Genomic DNA, 18,623 nt, shown 5'->3' with positions numbered 1-18,623 from the left:
GTACCTCTTTTCTGCTCACCTAACAAAGACTACCCTCAGGATAAAGCTCGCCAAATTTCACTCCTTTCCTTTCTGAGCCACAGAGCCATAGTCTCTGTCAGAGACCTGACCGGTGAGACTTTCCCCTGCTTGGTAATTTGCACCCCTCTCCTCCCATCCAGAAGCATCCAAAGTGGTCTACCTGTTATTGAACGGATTGGCCGCAAGGGGTGTCTGCACTGGCTCTGGTCTAAAGTGGTCTAACGCATCTTTCCGCACATCTACCCTCATCCCATCCGCCCACCACCCCACTCGGGATGAAGTTTTGTCCATACAAACGATCGGCCTGTTCACACAGAATAGAGCAAAGGCTCAGAAACGAGAGATCAATATCCGTTTGAAGGGAGCTGGTTGGTGTAACACTGGACGTCACCTCTCCCCCTTCCTCGCCATACTTCTATATAAACAGTGAGAGGGGGACGTGTAAAGGAGGAAGACGGTTAATGGAAGCGGGGTGGACCTGCAGGGGATCAAGCAGATCAGGGAGACGTGGAGAGGTGTTGGAGAAGGAGGAGATGACGAAGACGGCACGCAGCGCAGTGAACGGAGGGTTGCTAGAGTCAAGAAGTGTGGAAGAAGAATGCGGTGGCGGAAACGGAGAGGGCTGCAGAGGAAGTCGTGGCGGACGGTGACAAGGATCGTCGTCTGGGAAGGAGGGTTGACGAGAAACAGGAGGCCGAAATCTCAATGATCCAGAAACACCTTCTTCCCTTCCGCTGGCATTTTCTTGAACGTATGAGCACCACCTCCACATTTTTTGCGGCATTTATTAGCTTGTTGCATTTGTCGGTAATTTTTACATATTAGCGCCCCACTGATCCTTCAAAAGAACAAATCTCAGGTGGTCTACGTCACAGATAATAAAACAGACCGTGAATCCGGTAGAGAAGATGCGATACTGGTGGACAGGATATTTGACACGCTGCCCTTCATCAGTCAGGGCACTGAGTACGGGAGTCGGAGGTCACGTTGCAGTTGCAAATGACGTCGGTCAGGCCGCACATGGAGTATGGAGTTTAGTTCTGCTTGCCTTGCTCTGAGAAAAATCTCAACGAACTGGAAAGATTACAGAGGGAGAATTCCGAAGTTTCTGCCAGGATTTTAGGAGCTGAGTTATGGTGCAGTCGGAAATTTTCAGGCTTTATTTTGTGACCATGTAGAGCTGTACAAAACTACAAGGGGGCACGGATAAGGCGAATACATGCACTCTTATTCCACAGGACTGGGGTATCGAGAACATTGACGCGCATGATTGAGGTGAGAGTAGCTGAAGACAGAAGCGGGAGAGCGAGTTGAGTTCGATAAAAGGGAAAGAGAGGGATTGGGAGAGTGTGTAGAGGGGGAATAGAGAATCGAGAGAGAGACAGGGATAGAAGAGGAAGAGTTCGGGGAAAGGGAGGCGAGATGCGGGAGGGAGAAAATGCGGATGAAATGGAAGAGGCGTGAGTGGAGTGGGATGAGAGAGAGTGTTCAGAGGAACGAAGGTGAAGAGTGGGCGAGATGGTGGGTAAGATTGCGATAGAGGGAAAGATAATAAGGCAAGGGTGAGAGGCAGAGCTGATGATGTAATGTGAGTCGGTGAGATAAAGACGGTTTTGCCACTTGTTTAAGTCGACCCTATTGACTGTTGACAGAGATCCTGGATCTTTTCAGAAAGATCTGAGCACAGAAGCGCCGACTTCTCGCAGATGAAGCAACGCTTATCCTCACTGCAATGTTCAAAGTGAGGGTACCATCCACATTCAATGCATTCGAAGACTCCAGCCTTCATTTGGAACACGATATTCGAGGCCACTCTCCTATCAAGAAGGGGTAAGCAATATCAGCGTACCTTCAGCAGGCAGCCGTGTGTTAGTCCCCAAAATCACTGACGCCCACTCTCGCCAACGACCTGCGGCACCCCAAAATTTCCCACAATCCCACTTTCCCAGCACAGCCCTGTGTCAGTATCCAGAATTTTCACAATGGTCCACTTTCTCCCTGCAGCCCTTTGTCAGTCCCCAAAATATTCCCACAGCGTCAGTCTCTCCCAAGGCCCCATGTCAGTCCTCAAAATGCTGCCACATCTTCAATGTCTCCCCACAGGCCTGTGTTTTCTGCCTAAGTACTCAGACTCACCACTCCCACCACACAGATCAGTGTCAGTCCAAACTACACTGCCTGACTCTCTCCCCACAGCCCCGTGCCGGAACCCAAAATAATCCCACTGCTCAACCCTCTTCTTAGAGACCTGTGTCAATCACCAAAATACCTCCCGCTTCCCATGATCTCCCCACGGACGTGTCTCAGTCCCCAGAGTACTCCCACTGAACTATTCTCTCCCCTCAGATCTGTGTGTGTCCCCTATGTACACCCCTCCCTCATTCCCTCACCACAGACATGTGCTAGGCCCCAAAGTGTTCCCACTGCCTCACTCTCTCCTACAACCTGGGTCAGTTCCCAAAAGAGCTCTGCAGCTCCAGTCTCTCCCCACAGACCCGTGTTAGTCCCCAAAATACGTGTACATCCCACTTTCACTCCAAGACCCCGCGCGAGTCCCCACGATAAACCCAATGCCTAGCCTTCTCCCTAAAGATCTGTGGCAACCACCAAAACACTCCCACTTCGCACTCTCTTCCCACAGCCCATGTCAGTTCCCACATTAATTCAACTGCACACACTCTACCAACAGACTTTGTCAATCCCCAAACAAAGCCAATTGCACACGCTCTCCATACAGCCCTTATCAGTCCGCAAACTAATATCACTGCCCACTCCTTCTAGCAAACAGCGTCAGTCCCCAAACTAATCTCACTGCCCACTCCCCTCTCGCAGTCTGTGTCAGTCCCCAAACTAATCTCACTGCCCACTCCCCTCTCGCAGACTGTGTCAGTCCCCAAACTAATCTCACTGCCCACTCCCCTCTCGCAGTCTGTGTCAGTCCCCAAACTAATCTCACTGCCCACTCCCCTCTCGCAGTCTGTGTCAGTCCCCAAACTAATCTCACTGCCCACTCCCCTCTCGCAGACTGTGTCAGTCCCCAAACTAAACACATTGCCCACTCCCTTCACTCAGCCTGCACCGATCCCCGACTCACTCTTTTCTCAGAAACTTACCATACCACAAATCTCACCCATAGTTGCATTTTCCAATCCAGTATGAACTGCCTTGGTCGCGGACAGATTTCTCAACAAAATTCTGTGAAAATAAATTACTATCATTAAAGTTTGAATTTAAGGAGCGTCACGTTACGTCTGACAAAGGGAGAGCGCGAAGGGATGGTGTGGAAGGAACTCTGTATCTCACACCAGTAGAATGTGATGGCAAGATACAGGGAGCCTCACTCTGTGTCTGAACCGGGGAGTGTGTAATGCGACGGTGTGGAGGGAGATTCACTCTGTGCCTGACCCCGGGAGAGTGTGATAGGACGGTGTGGTGGGAGATCACTCTGTGTCTGACACCGGGAGTGTGTGATGGGACGTACTGGAGGGAGACTCACTCTGTGTCTGAACCGGGGAGTGTGTGATGCGACGGTGTGGAGTGAGCTTCACTTTGTGTCTGATCAAGGGAGTGTGAGTTGGGACGGTGATGCTGGAGCCTATCTCTGACTTTGAGCCCCGGAGTGTGTGATGAGACCGTACGGAGGGAGCTCTGTCTCTCTCTCTCTCTCTCTCTCTCTCTCTCTCTCTCTCTCTCTCTATCTATCTATCTATCTATCTATCTATCTATATATATACTGCTCTTCAGTTCATCTGACAAATACCTCTTCCTGGCTTGAACTGATTTCAAGTAGATTCGATTTAGAGTTGCAGCAATGCAGATCGGCCTCAGTGTACGATCTTTCAATCGTGGATATGTAATAAAGCCGGTCTTCATTTCTTTTTTTTTAAACTTTTTTTATTGCATTTTTAAATGGTTACAAAGTAAAATATGAAAAAACAATGTATATAACCCTTACCCCCTCCACTTAACCCCTCCCCCCTAACTGCCCTATAGAAAAAAAAGAGAAAGAAAGAAAAAAAAGAAAGAAAGAAAGAATGCCTTGTTGTTGGAAGATCTCCACATGCTCCATGGAATTCGTAATAACTTTAATATGTATATTTATTTCTTTCCCCTAATAAGCAATTGTTTCATCTTCAGAGCATCTATAGATTTAATCCTGTCTTTTGTAAATAAGGGCTCCAAATTTTCAGAAATGTTTCATATTTATCTCTTAAATTATAAGTATTTTTTTCTAATGGAATACAACCATAGATTTCTTTCTTCCAAGAGTCTATACTTAAATGTGTATCCGATTTCCAAGTAACTGCAATAGCTTTTTTGGCTACTGCCAGTGCAATTTTTATAAATTCTTTCTGATACTTATTTAGTTTCGGTTTTATCCCTTCAATATCACCTAGTAAAAATAATATTGGATTATGAGGAAATGGTGTTCCTGTAATTTGTTCCAGTAAAAGTTTTAAATTTGTCCAAAAAGGTTGAATTTTAGAGCAAGACCATGTCGAATGTAAAAAAGTACCAGTTTCCTGGTTACATCGGAAACACTGATCCGATAAATTTTGATTTAATTTTTTTTATTTTTTTTGGTGTAATATATAATTGATGTAGAAAATTATACTGCGCTAATCTTAACCGAACATTTATTGTATTTGTCATACTATCAAGACACAGTCTTGACCAATTTGTTTCTTCAATTTTAATATTCAAATCACTTTCCCATTATTGTCTTGACTTATGGACTCCTTGTTTAAATACCTGTCTTTGAATCAAATTATACATACAAGATATATTTTTTTATTATTTCCTTTTTGAATTAAAATTTCTATTTCATTAGATTTCGGCAATAACATTGTTTGACCTATTTTTTCTCTTAAATAAGCCCTTAATTGAAAGTAACAAAATAAAGTGTTATTTGATATTTTTTATTTATTCTTTAATTGATCAAATGACATTAATATACCTCCTTCAAAACAATTCCCTATATATCTAATCCCATTTTGAATCCAATTATATAAAAGTTGATTGTCCATTGTGAAAGGAATAAGTCTATTTTGAATTAAAGATCTCTTTGCTAATAAAGATTTTTTTGTCTCATCATCAACATTTATCTTATTCCATAAATCAATCAAATGTTTTAATATAGGAGATTCTTTCTTTTTCCGTATCCATTTAGATTCCCATTTGTATATAAAATCTTCTGGTACGTTTTCTCCTACTTTATCTAATTCTATTCTAATCCATGCCGCTTTTATCTTTCTCGAAAAAAGATGCAATAAATCTAAGTTGATTTGCTTTATAATAATTCCTAAAATTTGGAAGTGTAATCCTCCTGGATCAAATTTCCATGTCAATTTTTCCAACGATATTCTTGACATCTTACCTTTCCAGAGGAATTTCCTCACATATTTGTTTAACTCTTGAAAAAACTTCTGGGGTAATTGTATTGGTAATGATTGAAATAAATATTGTAATCTAGGGAATATATTCATTTTTATAGTATTTACTCTACCTACTAATGTTATTGGTAATGCCATCCATTTTTCAAGATCTTCCTGAATTTTTTTCAAAAGTGGTAAATAATTTAATTTGTATAAGTTTTTTATATCATTATCAACTCTTATACCTAAATATTTTATACCATTTGCTGGCCATCTAAATTGAGTTATTAATCGACATTGATTATAATCTCCTTTAGTAAGAGGTAAAATTTCACTTTTATCCCAATTTATTTTATAACCCGATATTTTCCCATATTCTTCTAGTCTATAAGATAATTTGCGTAGTGAATGTAATGGATCTGTTAAATAAAGTAGAACATCATCAGCAAATAAGTTAATCTTGTATTCTTCCTGATTAACTCTGAAACCCTTAATATCTGGGTCCATTCTAATTAATTCAGCTAGTGGTTCTATTTCCAATCTATCAAATGCTTTTTCTGCATCTAAAGCAACTGCCACACTCATTTCCTCCCTCTTTTGTGCTAGATGGATTATACTAAATAACCGAGTTACATTATCTGCCGATTGTCTATTTTTGCTAAATCCTGTTTGATCCATATGCACTAATTTTGGTAAGCATTTAGATAATCTATTAGATAAGATTTTTGCTGTTATTTTATAATCGGTGTTTAATAAATAAGTAGGTCTATATGATGTTGGTTTTAAAAGGTCTCTATCTTTTTTTGGCAATTCTATTAAAATAGCTGTTGAAAAAGATTATGTAAGTTTATGCGTTCTTTCCACTTGATATATTAACTCCATAAAAGGAGGAATTAATAAATCTTTAAACTTTTTTATAAAATTCAGGTTGAAAACCATCTTCTCCTGGAGATTTATTACTTTGAAGTGATCCCAAAGCTTCTTCAACTTCCTTCAATGTAAAAGGCATACCTAATCCCTTCTGTTCTTCTGTATTTAATTTTGGAAGAGTTATTTGTGATAAAAATTCTTCTATCTTAACGTCATCATTCTTTGATTCTGAATGATACAACTCAGAATAAAAATTCTTAAAAGCCTCATTAATTTCTAGAGGTTTATAAGTAATTTCATTCACTTTTGTTCGAATTGCATTTATTGTTTTAGAAATCTGATCTGTTTTTAACTGCCATGCAAGAAATTCACCTAGTTCATAACATCTCTGTTTAGATCTCATAATTGCTTTTTCTGTTCGATATGTCTGGAGTGTATTATGTTTTAACTTCTTATTAATAAGTTGCCTTCGTTTTTCTTCTGTCATATTTCTTTGAGATTTTTTTTCTAATTTTATAATCTATTTTTCCAATTGATCTATTTCCATCTTATATTCCTTCTTAATTTTAGAAGTATAACATTATCTGGCCTCTCAAATATGCTATCATTGCTTCCCACAATATAAATTTATCATCAACTGAATGTAAATTTGTATCTAAAAAGAACTGTATCTGCTTTTTCATAAAATCACAAAAATCTTGACGTTTTAGTAGAATTGAATTAAATCTCCATCTATAAATTGATTCCTCTTTATCTATCATTATCATTGTCATTATTAAAGGAGAGTGATCAGACAATATTCTTGCTTTATATTCCACATTTTTCACTCTATCGAGTATTTGTTGATAATAGGAAAAAATCTATCCTTGAATATGTTTTATGTCTATTTGAATAAAATGAATAATCCCTTTCTTTTGGATTGATTCTTCTCCATATATCAATCAAATTTAAATCTTTCATCAATGATAGAGTTAATTTTGCTACTTTTGATTTTGTAATAGCCTTTGTTGATCTATCTAAAACTGGATCTAAACAAAATATTAAAATCTCCACCTATTAATATTTTATCATGTGCATTATCCAAATTCAAAAAGACCTCCTATATAAATTTTACATCATTTTCATTTGGTGCATAAATATTCATAAGAGTCCATAGTTCTGAAAAAAATTGACAATGTATAATTAAATATCTTCCTGCCGAATCAATTAATATATTTTTTATTTTAATTGGTAAATTTTTATTAACCAAAATTGCAACTCCTCTTGCCTTTGAGTTAAGTGAAACTGCAATAACATTTCCAAGCCAGTCTCATTTTAATTTCTAATGTTCTATATCCGTTGAATGAGTTTCTTGTAAGAAAGCAATATCTATTTTCATTTTTTTATTATATGTTAAAATTCTTTTTCTTTTTATTGGTCCATTAAGCCCACTAACATTAAAACTTAAAAAAATCAATAAATTAGTCATTATTTTTATTTATGTCACTCCAATCTATAATAATACCTAATCTTTCAACTTTCATTGCATCCTGGGAAATCTTTTTAGAAGTCACCATGTTGCTATGTGTGTCCCCACCAATCATCCAGGCAAAACAATAGAAGAAAAATAGAAAATAAAGAAAAAAACAAAATACCCCCTTACTAATGTTGTGAAAGAAAAAAAACACATTACCCCCCCCCCCCCTATTGTACGGGTCATGGCAATCGCCATGATTACACACGTGAATCCCGTAGTAACCGATTCAAAGCTCCGCAGCCCCCCGCAACATAAAAAGTATATATAAAAAAACATACTATTCTCAATTAATATTTCTAAAATTTTACTTTTCTCCCTTATATCGTCCTTAAATGTCCATCAGTTCCATTTGCTTTCTCTGTCTTCGTCTTTAACCATTACATTTAGAAATCGCTACGTTTAATTAACGAAGAGATGGAAGTTTTTGTGCAAACACCGCCGCATCTTGATAATTAGAAAAAAATCTTTTTCCTTCCTCCAAAAAATTTATCAGTGTTGCTGGGTGACGCATTAAAAACGTATAACCTTTTCCCCATAAAACACTTTTAGCTGGATTAAATTCTTTCTTTCTCTTCAAAAGGTTATAACTTATATCAGGATAAAAAAGAACTGGTTTCCCTGCTATCATCAACGGACCTTTTCTTCTTTTAGCACCCTGGACAGCCGCCCTCAAAATCTTTTCTTTATCCTGGTATCTTAAACATCTTATCAAAATTGATCGTGGATTTTGATCATCTTGAGATCTTGGTCTTAAGGCTCTGTGCACCCTTTCAATCTCAATTAAAGTTTCTTCTCCCATTTCCAATTTCTCAGGAATCCATTTTTGAAAAAAAAATATTGGGTCTTCTCCTTCGGTACCTTCTTTAAGTCCAACAATTTTAATATTGTTGCGTCTACTAAAATTTTCAAGCTTATCAATTTTTCCCACGAGTTGTTTTCTTTCTGATGTCCAGGCATCATTATCATCTTACATCTTCTTCATTCTTCCATCCATTTCTTCCATTTTGACGTCCAAATCTGTAATTTTCTTTTCCATTTTTTCCTGTTTCTTTGTCATTTTATCAAACATAGCCTCCATATTTGTTATTGTTTTCTTTAATTACTTTTTGGTTACTTTTAATTACTTTTAATGCATTTAATTTATGCATTATTTGCCTCAACATCTTTTTTTGTATTTTCAGAGGAACTTTCATCTTCTTCTTCTTCTTCTCCATCTTCGTCTGATTTTTCCAGAGAGTCCGCCTCACTCTCAGACTCGATTCACTGTCAGTTTCAGTCGTTGCTGGATTTTGTAGTTCTGGTTGCTCTCTTTTGCGCATGCTCGTTCCTTTACGCTTGCGCAGTTCTCGTTGATCTTTTCCTTTAGAAATGGCCGATGCTGCCGCAGTCTCCTTTTCTGTTTCACCGGTGGTGTGTTGTACCCGAGTCCGCGGTTCTTCAGTAGAAGTAGGCCTTGATTCTGTTCCAACTTGAGCGGTCTTCGCGGTAGCAGTTTTCTTCGCCCTCTGTTTATGAGGCATAGCTTAAAACAATCCAAAGTAATTTATAAGTAACCTTAAAAAAGTATTAATTAACTTTTCTTCACTTAAACATTAATTTATTAACTTTTTTACGGGAGGACTGGGTTCCAGCGTCCCGATCCAATGTCATCACGTGACGTCCCCCCCGCCCCCCCCCCCTTCCCGGTCTTCATTTCTGATCCAGTCCTTGGAACAAGCATGCTCTGGAATTCAGGAACAAGGAACAGTGATTCTCCCTCTGCCCGTCTGGGAGTCAGTCATTGAATCGTTAACCCCTCCACACCGTCCCATCACACACTCCCGGGGCCAGACACAGAGTGAATCTTCCTCCACACTGTCCCATCACACAATCCCGGGGTCAGACACAGAGTGAATCTCCCTCCACACCGTCCCATCACACACTCCCGGTGTCAGACGCAGAGTGAATCTCCCTCCACACCGTTCCATCACACACTAACGTGGTCAGACACAGAATGAATCTCCCTCCACACCGTCCCATCACACACTCCCGGGGTCAGACACAGAGTGAATCTCCCTCCACACCGTCCCATCACACACTCCAGGGGTCAGACACGGAGTGAATTTCTCTCCACACCGTCCCATCACAAACTCCCGGGGTCAGACGCTGAGTGAATCTCCCTCCACCCCGTTCCATCACACACTCTCGTTGTCAGTCACGGAATAAATCTCCCTCCACACCGTCCCATCACACAATCCCGAGGTCAGACACAGCGTGAATCTCGATCCATACCATCCCATCACACAGTCCCGGGGCCAGACACAGAGTAAATCTCCCTCCACACCGTCCTATCACAGTCTCCCGGGGTCAGACACAGAGTGAATTTCCCTCCACACCATCCCAGCACACAATCCCTGGGTCAGACACAGAGTGAATCTCCCTCCACACCGTCCCATCACACAATCCCGGTGTCAGACACAGAGTGAATCTCTCTCCACATCTTCCCATCACACACTCCCGGGGTCAGACACAGAGTGAATCTCCCTCCACCCCGTCCCATCACACACTCCCGGGGTCAGACACAGAGTGAATCTCCCTCCACCCCGTCCCATCACACACTCCCGGGGTCAGACACAGAGTGAATCTCCCTCCACCCCGTCCCATCACACACTCCCGGGGTCAGACACAGAGTGAATCTCCCTCCACCCCGTCCCATCACACACTCCCGGGGTCAGACACAGAGTGAATCTCCCTCCACCCCGTCCCATCACACACTCCCGGGGTCAGACACAGAGTGAATCTCCCTCCACACCATCCCAGCACACAATCCCGGGGTCAGACACAGAGTGAATCTCTCTCCACCCCGTCCCGTCACACACTCCCGGGGTCAGACACAGAGTGAATCTCCCTCCACACCGTCCCATCACACACTCCCGGGATCAGACACAGAGGGAATCTCCCTCCGAACCACCATGAGAGGCCTTGTTGAAAGCTTTTCAAATTCGACTAATACAATATCCAACCCGGGCTTCATCAATCAACCATTTTTCATAAACGATGTGATCAGGTTTGTAAACTATAATCTCACCCACACAAAGCCATTTTGCAAACCTCAAAAAAATATGCCTTTACCGATGTGAGTTGAGTCTATGAGTAAGAATTAATGTAAAGACTAATGCACGAGTCAACCATTTACCGGACGTACAAAAAAGCTGGATGAGCTCAGCAGGGCCGGCAGCATCAGTTGAAAAAAGCAGTCAATGTTTCTGGTCGAGAACCTTCGTCAGGTCTAAAGAAGCAGGGGGCAGGGGCCCTATGAAGAAGATGGCGGAAAACCAATCAGAGGAAAGATCAAGGGGTGGGGAGGGGAAGCAGGGAGGGGTTAGGCAGGAGAGGAGAAGAAGTTATCTAAGGGAAAAGCACAATGGGTTGTTGACCCCACCAGACCACCACACCAGCCTCCGGAACCAGCATATTATCCTACGCAACTTCCGCCACCTTCAACAGGACCCCACCACTAAGGACATCGTTCCATCTCTACCCCTCTCTTCTTTTCGCAGGGATCGTTCGCACACATCTATCCGAACTTCTCTTAAATATTGAAATCAAACTTGCATGCAACACTCATTCTGGCAGCTCGTTCCAACACTCTCACAACCGTCTGAGTGAAGAATTTTCCTTTCCTGTTCTCCTTAAACTTTCACCCATCATCCTTAACTCATGCCCTCTGGTTGTAGTACCTCCCAACCCCCATGGAAAAAGCCGACTTGCATTCACCCAATCACTGGGACTTCACCTCTGCAGGGGTGATCGATACCAAAGGGATAGTTTGCATCTTCAATAGAAAGGGGTGGTGATCAGTATCCTGAGGTTCTGCGCTGTTTTTTCACCACACGTTTTCTGACAAACGATCATCGCAATTGGCAAACAAGAGGAAATCTACAGCTGCTGGAACTTCGAGCAACAAACTCAAAATGCTGGAGGAGCTTCGCAGGTCAGGCAGCATCTTTGAAAAAAAAAGTACTTCTTCTGTTAATGCTGTCTGGCCTGCTGAGTTCTTCAAGCAATTTGTGTGTGTAGACCATCGTACGTTATAGTCTGTAACTTCCTTTTGGAATTGAAGACAATTCGATGTGGCTGAACCGAGGCGAGATAGCCGATCCTTTGCTGAGAGCAAGGAAGACACAAGCTTCGATCGGTGTCAGCACCGTGCGAAAGCCAGTTGCAGGTGCTGAGGTTTGGGCAAGATTGAGTCTGTGTTTTACTTTAGTAGCAATGTTAGATCTGTGAAGGGAGCACTGGTCTGAACTGCCCAGAGAAATTACTCTTGCCAATGGAACTGTTTTGAACGCTGACATTAAATTTCTTATAATGGACTGCACGAATCCTAATCTCTGAAACTACTTCACGAGAATGAACGTGAAGTCTGTTATTGCATCTACGGGGTAATGGGATCAGATTTAGCTAACTGTACGGACAATAGCTATGTCACCAGTAATATCACAACTTCTGCTGATGGCAGTTACAGATTCGGCTGGCAGGCTGAACAAACGCTGTCAAGGGGTTATTACAATTCGGCATATGTAGTACCAAATAGATACCATCTGCCAGCGTTGAAGGATGAAGGAGACTGAGCAACGTTACTGGATTGCAGTGTTCCCGTTCTGGGACCGTGGATAGACATGAAAAGCCAGAGAAAGCAGCACCTCCTAGTGGCCCCATATTTTAATTCCGCGTCCCATTCCCATTCTGATATGTCTATCCACGACTCCTCTACTGGCACGATGAAGCCACACTCAGGTTAGAGGAACAACACCGCATATTCCGTCTGGGTAGCCTCCAACCTGATGGAATGAACATTGATTTCTCTAACCCGTTAATAACCTCCCTCCCTTTCTTAGCCCATCCCTGATTGATTTATTCCCCACCCTCCCTTTTTACGGAGACACTAATCTTACCTCCACTAATGCCCACCTTTAAGTACTCACCCTGGCATTTTAAAGCTGCACCTTGTCATATTTGATACTTGCACCCTGGGTAAGTGATTCTGCTTGTCTACGCCTCTCTTCGTTTTATAAAGTTCTACCATTTCACCTGTCAGCCTCCTTCACTTCGTGGAAAACAGTCCAAGTCAGTATGATCTTTCCTTGTAACTGAATCCCGCGGTCCATGTAACATTCCTGTGAATCATTTTTGCATCGTTTCAGCTGAACCACATCCTTCCTCTCGTGGTGACCAGAACTGCACAGGGTACTCCTGGTGTGGTTTCATTATTGATTTGTACAACTGTAATATGATATCCCAGCTCCTCTCAAAGCCTTTTGCCGATGAAGGCAAGCATGACGTGCACCTTCTTCACAACCTTGTCTACCTGTGTTGGCACCTTCATGAAATTATGTACCTGTACCCCAAGTCTTTCTTTTCGTCAGCAATCCTCAGGAACCTATTATTCTCTGTCTGTGTCATAACCTGCTTTAACTTTGCAAAATCCATCATTGTGCATTTGTCTGACACTGTAACAAAACCTCTCTATTTCTCTACAGCAATAAATATCAATGAACCATTCACCTCTGAACCTTGGTCATATATGATTTTATGAACCACTCACTACACCCATCTCTACTTTGTTGTGCAGGAGAACACATTGCCGCCTCTCTATTTCTCTCATTGACAATTTATCTCTACATAAATAATTGTCTGACTTTTGTTTCCTCCTGCTTCTCTGCATGCCATCACACTTTACCACATTAAGCTTCATTTACCAAGTATTCTTCTCACCAGCTTCCCCATGTCTTGTTGGAGAGACCAGATGTTCAAACACAACACGTCCCCTCATCACGTTCCCCATCATTGACACCGTGGATTCCGCACATTCTGCCCTTTCATCGGGTCATTAATATCAATAAGTCATTGATGATCCCTGGAAAACTCCACCAATTATATCCTCCTTACACGTTATTCTGTCTCAGTATGATAACCTGACTTCAATCAATATTAACACACTTCCTTTCCAGCACAGAGCTCTTGTCTTGTGCACTTGCCTTACATGTGGTAAATGCCCCTGAAAGTACAAAGACACACTTCTCCAACTTCCCCTATAAAGTCTCAAAACTCTGGTATCACACAAAATGCTGGTGGAACGCAACAGGCGAGGCAGCATCTATAGGGAGAAGGGCTGTCGAAGTTTCGGGCCGAGACCCTTCGTCAGGACTAACTGAACGGAAAGATAGTAAGAGATTTGAAAGTGGGGGGGAATTCAAAATGTCAGGAGAAGACCGGAGGGGGTGGGGTGAAGCTGAGAGCCAGAGAGGTGATTGGTAAAAGGGTTACAGAGCTCGAGAAGGGAAAGGATCATGGGACGGGATGCCGAGTGAGAAGGAAAAGGGGAGGGGAGCACCAGAGGGAGATGGAGAACAGGCAGAGTGATGCGCAGAGAGAGAAAGAAAAAATAAAGGGAGAAAGGGGAAAAAAACTAAATATGTCAGGGATGGGGTAAGAAGGTGCATTAACGGAAGTTAGAGAAGTCAATGTTCATGCCATCAGGTTGGAGGCTAACCAGCTGTTATTCCTCCAACCTGAGTGTGGGGTGAAGGGTCTCGGCCCGAAACGTCGACAGTGCTTCTCCTAATAGATGCTGCCTGGCCTGCTGTGTTCCACCAGCATTTTCTGTGTGTTGTTTTAATATTCAGTAACCCAGGATACAGGGTCCAAGACCAGGTTCCAGATGGACAGGGTGGTGAAGAGGGGTTTGGAACACTGTCCTTCAGTCAGGGCACCGAATATAGAAGCTGGGATGAAATGGTGCAGATGTACACCACGTTGGTTTCGCCGCATTTTGCAAATAGAGTTTAGTTTAGGTCGCCCTGCTGTATGACAGACACCAATCAGCTGGAAAGAGTGCAGAGGAGATTTACTGGGATGTGACTGGATCTCAAAGGACTGAATTGTGAAAGGTGTTTTGGACAATTTTCCCTGGAATGTCAGAGAATGAGTGCTGGTATTGCAGAGGTGTATTGCAGTGTGGGTCGAATAAAACAGTCTTTCTGCCAGTGTTGGGGAATCAGGAACCGGAAGGCATTGGTGTAAGAGGAGATCTAATAGGAACCTGAAGGGCAACATTTCCAAGCACAGGCTGGACAGCAAATGGAATGAGCTACTGGGGGAGTGGTTGAATGAGGTACATCGAAGCAGTACTCGGACAGGCTAATGGGAAGGAAAGGTTTTGAAGGATATGGGTCAGAAGGTGGGAAATGGGACAAGGACGGAGGATAACATTGTTCATAATATCGTTGTGAGGCGGTTACAGACCAGAAGCTCAGATGGGAATTTTGGTCAGTGTGGACCATTTGAGCTGAAGACTTGTTTCTGTGCTGTGTGAATCTGACTGTAAACCCTCTTGGTTTAGTTCAATGACATTAAACTTTTCTAAATGACTTGTCATTTCTTCACAGATTATAGACTCCAGTACAGTTACCTACTTTGTTTTCCTTTCTCTTCCACCCTTCAGCAATGGTTTTCAGCTCCACTGGGACCTTTCTGTAACAGTGATTTTTGACAGATTCCAATGTCTCTACTTTCTCTCCAGCCTTCCTGTGAAACCGTCTGGTGCAGGTCGTTGGGAACTGGATATTTTTGCTTTTAGTCCCATTAGTTTATCACCCCTGATGGTGATTGCTACACATTATGGCACAGCATTGAAATGTCACCGTTAGATATCTGTAGGATGTTTGCTGTGTCCCCACTGAAAACACTAATGGAAATTATTGAGTTAACTAATCTGTTTTTCCTTGATATTTTTATCTTTTGTCGCATCATGAGTTACTGGAAAAATCCCGACTGTTTTGTCCACCCTGTCGTTGCCTCTTTGTTTGTTCTCTGAGTTAATATTTACCTTGAACTCTTTTAACCACAGACTGTTGTTTGCTCTCTGTGATTCCTCTGTCTGATCGGGATAAATGTTGGCTCTAACGAACCTTCTCCTTAAACATCTGCCACTGCTCATATTCAGGATCCTTCACCGCAAGAACTCTCTGTAATACCACCTCTTTACACAGATTACAACTGAAATGGCATGTTCCTGGGTAAATAAACTACTGTATGAAACTGTCTCTGACCATTCCACAAATTCCTCTTCCACTGAACCAGTCTGATTATTTTAATCAATAAACAAACAGAAGCAAACACACAGAGAATGTTGGAGGAACTCAGCAACCAGTCGACAGCTCGGGCTGGGAACCTTCATTCTGATTAAAGAGAAAGAGACAAAAGCCAGAATTAGGTGATGGGGGAGGAGTAGAAGGACAAGTGAGTGCGGGAGGGGTCTGGTTTCTGGAGGAACGATTATGTGAAGAGCTGAGTGACAGGCAGAAAAGGCAAAGAGATGAAGAGAAAGGAATCTAACAGGAGAGACGCAGGACCACGGGATTACACAAAAGAGATGGAGAGCCAGACAGAATTGATGAGGAGGTCATGGCGGTGCGTGAGGGGAAGTGAAGGAGTAAAAAGCCACCAGAATGGGGCGGGGGGATCCAAAGGAACGCTGAGGTGGAGTGGGCGGAAGAAGCACAGGATATTCATTTCTTGAATTTGAAGAAATCAATGTTCATGCCGTCGAGATTGGAGGCTACACAATCGGAATATGAGTCGTTGCTCATTCAACATATACTTGGCCTCATCGCAGCAGGAGAGGGGGCCATAGTCAGACATGCTGTTGATGGCCCTCCGCTGGTCAGGTTCGACCATGGATATTGTACCTTCGCGGATGAAAGTCAATATGCAAGTCAGGGTAGTACGATACATAAAGCAAGCTGTTGCCCATGCAGGGGTGAATGCTCTCCACGCAGCTGATGAATCCAGAGCAATGGTCGAGACCGATGCAGTCAGGCACCAGAGGTGTCGCAGAATTAGCGGTGTGTCTCGAAGTAGGGATGACCGTCTCTAATGACATTTGAAATATTTCTGTCACAGCCCTAGCTGTATCTACACTAACTTCCCTCAAGGTCCAAGGGAAAATCCTGTCAGGACCCAAAGGCTTTTGCCATTTTATATTCGTTAAAAGCGCCAGTACTTCCTCTTTTTTACTCATCATAGTTTCCACAACTACCATACTTGTTTCCCTTATCTTACACGATACAATATACTTCTCCTTATTGAATACCGAAGAAAATAAATTGTTCAAAATCGACCCCATCTCTTTTGGCTCCACATATAGCTGTCCACTCTGATTCTCTAAGGGACCAATTTTCTCCCTTACTATCCTTTTGCTATTGATATAACTGTAGAAACCTTTAGGATTTATTTTCACCATACTTGCCAAAGCAACCTCGTATCTTCTTTTAGCGTTTCTATTTTCTTCCTTAAGAAAATTTATTTATATTCTTTATATTCCTCAAACACGTCATTTACACCATGCTGCCTATATTTATTATAGATCTTTCTCTTTTTCGAAATAATCTTCCAATGTCCCTTGAAAACCATGGCTCTCTCAAACATCTCACACTCTCTCATACCCGGACTCCAGCACCATCAATACTGGTTCAAAAGACCATGTAATGGCCCCCCGTCGATCTCGGCTGCCACAGCAACCCAGGGCATATTCAAAATCCGGACTCCAGCACCATCAATGCTGGTTCCAAAGACCATGGAATGGCCCCGCCGTCGATCTCGGCTGCCACAGCAACCCAGGGCATATTCAAAATCCGGACTCCAGCATCATCAATGCCAGTTCCAACGACCATGGACACCTTCAACGCAATTGCGCAGACCCCAACTGCGACTCCAGCCTTGAACACCAGGCCGGGTCTTCACGTGCTGCGGTTGTGACTCCTGTCTGACCTTCCCCAAGCACCACTCTGCATTCTCCTCTCCCTCAATCCCATCAGAGGCTCCACCTTCCTCTCACCCTAATCCTCCCCTCTCCACCGACTTCACCAGCCTCTCCCCTGTGATCTTATCTCTCACCCGTGCCGGGAATTTACCATCCCCTCCGACATTCAACTCCCTGAGGCAGAGTGCTCTGTCCTCAGTAAAGACCTCATCTTTGTGCTCCTTCGCCCACACCTCAGCGAGTTCGACGTACGCCATGATGCTGAACTTTTCTTCCGCCGGCTCCGTCTACGAGCCTAATTCTTCGGCAAGGACTCCCACCCCCACCGATGACCCGTCTTCAACCAAACTCCTCTTCATCAACACCCCGCTCTGGTCTTCTGCCTGCTCTGGATCTCTTTATTGCTAGCTGCTGACGGAACATCAACCATCTGGACTTCCACTTGTTCCACTTCCAACCTCACTTCTTCCGAAAGCTCTGCTCTCCGCTCCAACCCCAAACTCAGTATCAAACCCGCTGATAAGGGGGCGCTGTCGTGGCCTTGTGTACTGACTTCTACATGGCCGAGGCACAGCGACAACTCACTGATACCTCCTCTTACTTACACCTCGATCATGACCCTACTAAGGAGCACCAGGCCACTGTCTCCCACACCATCACCAACCTTGTCAGCTCAGGGGAGCTCCCATCGCCTGCCACCAATCTCATAGTTCCCACACCCTGTACTTCCCGTCTCAGCCTCCTGCACAAGATCCACAAATCCACATGCCTGTCCAGGTAGACCTATTGTCTCAGCTTGCTTCTGCCCCACCGGACTCATTTCTGCGTATCCTGACACTGTTTTATCCAACCTTGTTCAATCCCTTCCCACCTATGTTCGTGACACTTCTCATGTTCTGAATTTTTTCAGTGATTTTTAGTTCTATTGCCCCCCACTGCTATATTTTCGCCATAGACGTGCAGTCCCTATATACCTCCATCCCCCACCAAGAAGGTCTTAAAGCTCTCCGATTATTTTTGGATTCCAGACCAAACC

General features: G+C 43.0%; 1 long non-coding RNA gene across 2 annotated transcripts in view; it reads right to left on the bottom strand.

Moving 5' to 3' along the window:
* Nucleotides 1–1,700: 1,700 nt before the first annotated feature.
* LOC132389937 (uncharacterized) overlaps nt 1,701–18,623 on the bottom strand; it is a 54,337-nt gene continuing 37,414 nt past the window's right edge. The window contains exons 4-6 of one of the 2 annotated variants that reach the window (XR_009510732.1): nt 15,653–16,004; nt 3,152–3,216; nt 1,701–1,838 (exon numbers count right to left, since the gene is read on the bottom strand). This is a non-coding gene — a long non-coding RNA (uncharacterized LOC132389937). The remainder of the gene's footprint in view (nt 1,839–3,151; nt 3,217–15,652; nt 16,005–18,623) is intronic. The other variant, XR_009510731.1, reaches the window with a different exon arrangement.

This window comes from Hypanus sabinus, unplaced genomic scaffold (assembly GCF_030144855.1).
Source record: "Hypanus sabinus isolate sHypSab1 unplaced genomic scaffold, sHypSab1.hap1 scaffold_712, whole genome shotgun sequence".
NCBI classification, from domain to species: domain Eukaryota; kingdom Metazoa; phylum Chordata; class Chondrichthyes; order Myliobatiformes; family Dasyatidae; genus Hypanus; species Hypanus sabinus.
This window is presented reverse-complemented; position numbering and strand designations above follow the sequence as displayed.